This window comes from Cricetulus griseus (genome assembly GCF_003668045.3).
Source record: "Cricetulus griseus strain 17A/GY chromosome 1 unlocalized genomic scaffold, alternate assembly CriGri-PICRH-1.0 chr1_1, whole genome shotgun sequence".
In the NCBI taxonomy this organism is placed as follows: domain Eukaryota; kingdom Metazoa; phylum Chordata; class Mammalia; order Rodentia; family Cricetidae; genus Cricetulus; species Cricetulus griseus.
Window position 1 is genome coordinate 270,391,864 of NW_023276807.1, and position 6,330 is coordinate 270,398,193.

Below are 6,330 nucleotides of genomic sequence, written 5' to 3' on the forward strand. Positions count from 1 at the left end.
ATTATTCAGTGACAACTGTGGTGGATGTGAAGACCAGCGTGGCCTCGCCTAGAGTTCCCTCCACTCAGCACACTTAGACTGCACTTATTATCTGATTTTCCTGTCCTCTCAGAACTGTGACAGAGGCCACATTTGGCATATTTGTTTATCTTAGTTAGAACATGTTGTTTTCTTAACGGTTTCACCTAAGTTAGAAAATTTCATAAACCCTATGTCCAGTTTCCAAGCACAAATGGAGAAAATGAAGTCACTACTATTTTAAAGGCTAATTGCTAGTGAAAAAAGAACACTCTCACATTCCCATCTCCAGTGAAATTAAACCCTGCTTTTGAAATTAAAGGTCTCTAGCAGAACCACTCAACAACACCTTGGTTCCAAGCAGGGTTCCGCTCCCCACCCCTCTTTGGTACAGAACACACAGTGCCCTAGTCAGAAAATGACTAATTTAATTTTAAAGGGCAGACAATTAAAGCATATAACTTCTGAGCACATTAGAAAATATCTACACCATATCATTACAGAGAAAGGGGAATTTGTGAGCACTTCCACTTTGAAGGTTTTATGATGAGCAGAGATCATAAAAGGTAGCATGGTGTGTGTGTGTGTGTGTGTGTGTGTGTGTGTGTGTGTGTGTGTGCGCGCGCGCGCGCGCGTGCGTGTGTGTTGGTGTGTGGAATATAATAAAGATTTGACCATAGCATCTACAATTGATCTATGATGGAATTTAAGAGATTACCATGTCATTAAATGTCAGCTTTAATGGTGGAATATTACTTATAAACATATCTCGGTATTTTTAACTTTTAATAGTTTTTTTAACATTTGTTTATTCATTCATTCATTCATTTATGTGTGAAAGGGAAGGAGATATATGGTGACGTTTTGTTTATGATCTAACAAATAAAGCTTCCCTGAAGATCAGAGTGCAAAGCTAGCCACACTAGCGAGCCATGGAGGCCAGGCAGTGGTGGCACACACCTTTAATCCCAACACTCAGGAGACAGAGGGAGATGGATCTCTGTGAGTTCAAGGCCAGCCTGGACTACACCAAATTGATCCCGTCTAAAAGAGAAACAGCTCACATCAGGTGATCCCAGCATTGGGAGTCGCAGGCCTTTAATCCCATCACTAAGGAGGTGGAGACCGGAAGGGACACTGCTGGGCCTGGGCGGAGAGAGGAATGTAATGTGGGAGGAGACAGTGCTGCAGTCTGGGGCAGCAGTCAGTCTGAAGCAGTTTGAGGAGCAGTGCAGTCTGAGGACCTGATCTCCTCTTTGGTCTGAGCATTGGTAGAGGTAAGAACTCTCTAGTGACTGGCTGCTCTGCTTCTCTGATCCTTTAGCTTTCACCCACTGATGGCTGACTCTGAGTTCTTATTATTAAGACTCAAGAGAATTCATGGACAGAGAAAACACATAACACCACCTTTGTGGTGGTCAGAGGACAACTTGTGGGTGTTGGTTTTCTCTTTCCTCAGTGTTGGTCCTGGGGCTCAGACTCATCTGACCAAGCTTGGTGGGAAGTGTCTTCACTCACTGAGCCATCTTTCTGACCCCTACTGTGACCGTTTCTCTGTATGTATGTGATTGTTTTTCCAAAAGAGATTAAAGAATAAACATGAAAAAAATCTTTTGGATATTTTTGTCTCATCTTGATTCCTTCTATGTAGCTCCAACTGTGCAGTTCCAACTTTAGTCCCTGTACCTGGTGGGATCCAAATAGTAGAAATTGCTTCCACTAAGTTGAACATAGTGAGTTGCAGGTGTCAATTGGCCTAAACGTTTGCTCTAGAGCTTTCAGGTGTGCTGTTAACTCACTAGTGGGCGATTTCTCCACAGTCTTTATGTAAGCACTTAGCGCTATGAACTTTCCTGTTGGAATAAGGTTACCATACATGGGATAGGGGTGCTGTAGATTAATTTTATTGGGGAGAAATCACTTACATGAGAAACGGATAACCCAGGGTCAGCACTCCGAGCATCCAACCTCAGCTGCCCTCCAAGACCCAACCAGAACCCCGAGAGAGCAAGAGATGGAGCCTGTCCTCCCCTCAGGCCTGAATCCCACATGCCCATACACCTGTGGCCATGACCAAATGGGCGTGGTCTGAACCACAGGTACCTGGTAAGATCTCTCCCTACACTTTTCTTTTAGCACTGCTTTCAACATGTCCCGTAAGTTTGGGTATGTTGTGCTTTCATTTTCGTTGAATTCTAGGAATTCTTTTCTTTCTATACTTCTTCCTTGAATGAGTGGTGATTCAGTTGAGCATTGTTCAATTTCCATGAGTTGTGGGCTATCTGCAAATAATGTTGTTATTGAATTCTAACTTTAAGCCATGGTGATCCAATAAGATATGAGGGTTATTCCAATTTTTTTTGTATCTGTTGAGGTTTGCTTTGTTACTGAGCATGTGGTCAATTTTAGAGAAGGTTCCATCGGGTGCTGAGAAGAAGATATATTCTTTTGTGTTGGGTGGAATGTTCTATAGATGTCTGTTAAGTCCATTTGAGTCATAACTTCTCCTAGTTCCCTTAATTCTCTGTTGAGTTTCTGTCTGGCAGACCTGTCCATTGGTAAGACTGAGGTGTCGAAGTCTCCCACTATTAGTGTGTGGGGCTTTAGTAATGTTTTTTTTTTTTTTTTTTTTTTTTCAAATGTGGGTGCCCTTGTATTTGGGGCATAGATGTTTAGAATTGAGATTTCATCTTGATGGATTTTCCCTGTGATGAATATGAAATGTACTTCTCTATATCTTTTGATTAGTTTTAGTTTGTAGTTTATTTTACTAGATATTAGGATTGCTACACCAGCTTGTTTCTTAGATCCATTCAATTGGAAAATCTTTTCCCAACCCTTTGCTCTGAGGTAATGTCTGTCTTTGAGGTTGAGGTGTGTTTCTTGTATGCAGCAGAAGGATGGGTCCTGTTTCTGTATCCATTCTCATAGCCTGTGTCTTTTTATAGGCAAATTGAGATCATTAAGAGATAATAATGACCAGTGATTGTTTTTTTGTTTGTTTCTTTCTTTTTTTCTTTGAATTAGAAACAAGCTTCATTTACATGTCAAACTCAGTTCCCTCTCCCTTCCCTCCTCCCCAGCCCCACACCGACCTGCATCCCATCCCCTTTCTGCTCCCTAGGGAGAGTGAGGCCTTCCATGGGGGGGGTCTTCAAAGTCTGTCATATCCTTTGGAGCAGGGCCTAGACCCGCCCCATGTATCTAGGCTGAGAGAGTATCCCTCCATGTGGAATGGGTTCTCAAAGTCCATTCATGTACTAGGGATAAATACTGATCCACTACCAGAGGCCCCATAGATTAACTAGACCTCCAAACTGACATCCTCGTTCAGGGGGGACTGGATCAGTCCTATGCTGGTTTCCCAGCTATCAGTCTGCGGTCCATGAGGTCAGCTGTTTCTGTGGGTTTCTCCAGCCTGGTCTTGACCCCTTTGCTTAACACTCCTCCCTCTCTGCAACTGGATTCCAGAGTTCAGCTCAGTGTTTAGCTGTGGGTGACTGCTTCTTCTTCCATCAGCTACTAGATGAAGGCACTAGGACGGTATCTAAGATAGTCATCAATCTCATTATTGGTGAAGGGCGTTTAAGGTAGCCTCTCCACTATTGCTTAGATTGTTAGTTGGATGACTAGTGATTGTTAATTCCTGTTATATTTTGTTTCGGTGGTGGTGATGGTAGTGTTTGCATGTTTCCCTTCTTTGGTGTTTGCCGGTGTGAAGTTATCAGTTGCTTGTGTTTTTGTGAGTGTACCTAACTTCCTTGGGTTGGAGTTTTCCTTCTAGTACTTTCTGTAGGGCTGGATTTGTGGATAGGTATTGTTTAAATCTGATTTTGTCATGGGATATCTTGTTTTCTCCATGGTGATTGAAAGCATTGCTGGGATAGTAGTCTGGGCTGGCATCTATGGTCTCTTAGTGTCTTTATAATGCCTGTCCAGGACCTTTGGGCTTTCAGAATTTCCATTGAGAAGTTGAGCATTATTCTAATGGTTTTGCCTTTATATGTTACTTGCTCTTTTTCCTTTGCTACTCTTAGTATTCTTTCTTTATTCTGCATGTTTAGTGTTTTGATTATTAGATGGCAAGAGGACTTTTTATTTTCCTTTGGTCCAGGGTATTTGGTGTTCTGAAACCTTCTTGTACCTTCACAGGCATATCCTTTAGGTTGGGAAAGTTTTTTCTATGATTTTGTTGAATATATTTTCCGTGCCTTTGAGCTGGAATTCTCTTCCTTCTTCTATCTCCATTACTCTTAGGTTTGGCCTTTTCATGGAGTCCCAGATATCCTGGATGTTTTGTGTTAAGAATTTGTTGGGCCCATATTGAACTCGAGTTGGAAGAGACGAGTCCGGTCTCAAAATGGAGGGCCATGATCCAAAGGAACCAGAACAGTTGAGGAAGCTGTTTATTGGTGGTCTGAGCTTTGAAACCACAGATGATAGCTTAAGAGAACATTTTGAGAAATGGGGCACACTTACAGACTGTGTGGTAATGACAGACCCCAAACAAAACGTTCCAGGGGCTTTAGTTTTGTGACCTACTCTTGTGTTGAAGAGGTGGATGCTGCAGTGTGTGCTCGGCCACACAAGGTTGATGGGCGTGTGGCGGAACCAAAGAGAGATGTTTCCAGAGGGGATTCTGTAAAGCCTGGCGCCCACTTAACAGTGAAGAAAATTTTTGTTGGTGGCATTAAAGAAGATACAGAAGAATATAACCTGAGAGACTACTTTGAAAAGTATGGCAAGATTGAAACCATAGAAGTTATGGAGGACAGGCAGAGTCCTGGAAGGTGGTGGAAGTGGTTTAAGCTACTGCAGCTTAAACAGGAAACCCTCTTGCTCAGGACTGTCATAGCCTCTTGCTCAGAGAGGATTTGCTTTTGTAAGGTTTGATGATCATGACACCACTGATAAAATTGTTGTTCAGAAATACCTCACTATTAATGGGCATAATTGTGAAGTGAAAAAGGCCCTTTCTAAACAAGAGTTGCAGTCTGCCGGATCTCAGAGATGTCGTGGAGGTGGATCTGGCAGCTTTATGGGTCGTGGAGGAAACTTTGGAGGTGGTGGAGGTAATTTTGGTCATGGAGGAAACTTTGGTGGAAGAGGAGGCTGTGGTGGAGGTGGCCCAGGATGTGGAAACCAGGGTGGTGGATATGGTGGTGTGGAGGAGGAGATGATGGTTACAATCACGGAGGAGATTTTGGTGGAGGTAACCATGGTGGTGGAGGGAACTATAACGGCTTTGGAAATTACGGTGGACAACAGCAATCAAATTATGGAGCCATGAAAGGGGGCAGTTTTGGTGGAAGAAGCTCAGGCAGTCCCTGTGGTGGTGGAAGTGGTGGATATGGTGGCAGGAGGTTTTAAAAATACGGCAGAGAAGGGCTACAGTTCTTAGCAGGAGAGAGAGCGAGGCGTTGTCAGGAAAGCTGCAGGTTACTTTGAGACAGTCGTCCTAAATGCATTAGAGGAACTGTAAAATCTGCCACAGGAGGAACGATGATCCCTAGTCAGAAAAGAAAAGCTACTGCAGCTTAAACAGGAAACCCTCTTGCTCAGGACTGTCACAGCCTCTTGCTCAGGACTGTCATAGCCTCTTGCTCAGGACTGTCATAGCCTCTTGCTCAGGACTGTCATCATAGCCGCAGTTTGCAAAAAGCGCAGCTACTGACGAATGCGGTGCAGTGTTAATTAGATGTGCATTCCTGAGGTCTTTTATCGGTTGTAGCTTTGCCTTTTTCTTTTTCTTTTCGTTACATCAGGTATATTGCCCTGTAAATTGTGGTAGTGGTACCAGGAAAAAAACTTAAGGAATTTTTAACTTTTAAAAAAAAGAATTCGTTGGCTTTAACATTTTCTTTGACCAATGAATCTATTTCCTCTATTGTATCTTCAATGCCTGAGATTCTCTCTTCCATCTCTTGCATTGTGTTGCTTATGTTTGCCATCTGTAGTTCCTGTTCATTTACCCAGATTTTCCATTTCCAGAGTTCCCTCAGTTTGTGGTTTCTTTATTGCCTCTATTTCAATTTTCAAGTCTTAGGCTGTTTCCTTCACTTGTTTGATTGTTTTTTATTGGTTTTCTTGGCTTTCTTTAAGGGATTTATTGATTTCTTCCATTTTTGTTTGTCTTTTTCTTCATTTCTTTAAGGGAATTTTTCATTTCCTCTTCAAAGGCCTTCATGCTCCTGGCTCGACAGCCCTGCTCTCTAGGCCCTAGCCTGTGGAGGTGCACCCCATGCCCCAACCCATTGACTGCAGCCTTAGGACCAGGCTGTGCCATTCTTCCTGCCCCCACCCAACCATCTC

At 43.0% G+C, this 6,330-nt stretch overlaps 1 pseudogene; it reads left to right on the top strand.

Moving 5' to 3' along the window:
- Positions 1-4,338: 4,338 nt before the first annotated feature.
- Positions 4,339-5,552, top strand: LOC100761695 (annotated as a pseudogene).
- Positions 5,553-6,330: the final 778 nt, after the last annotated feature.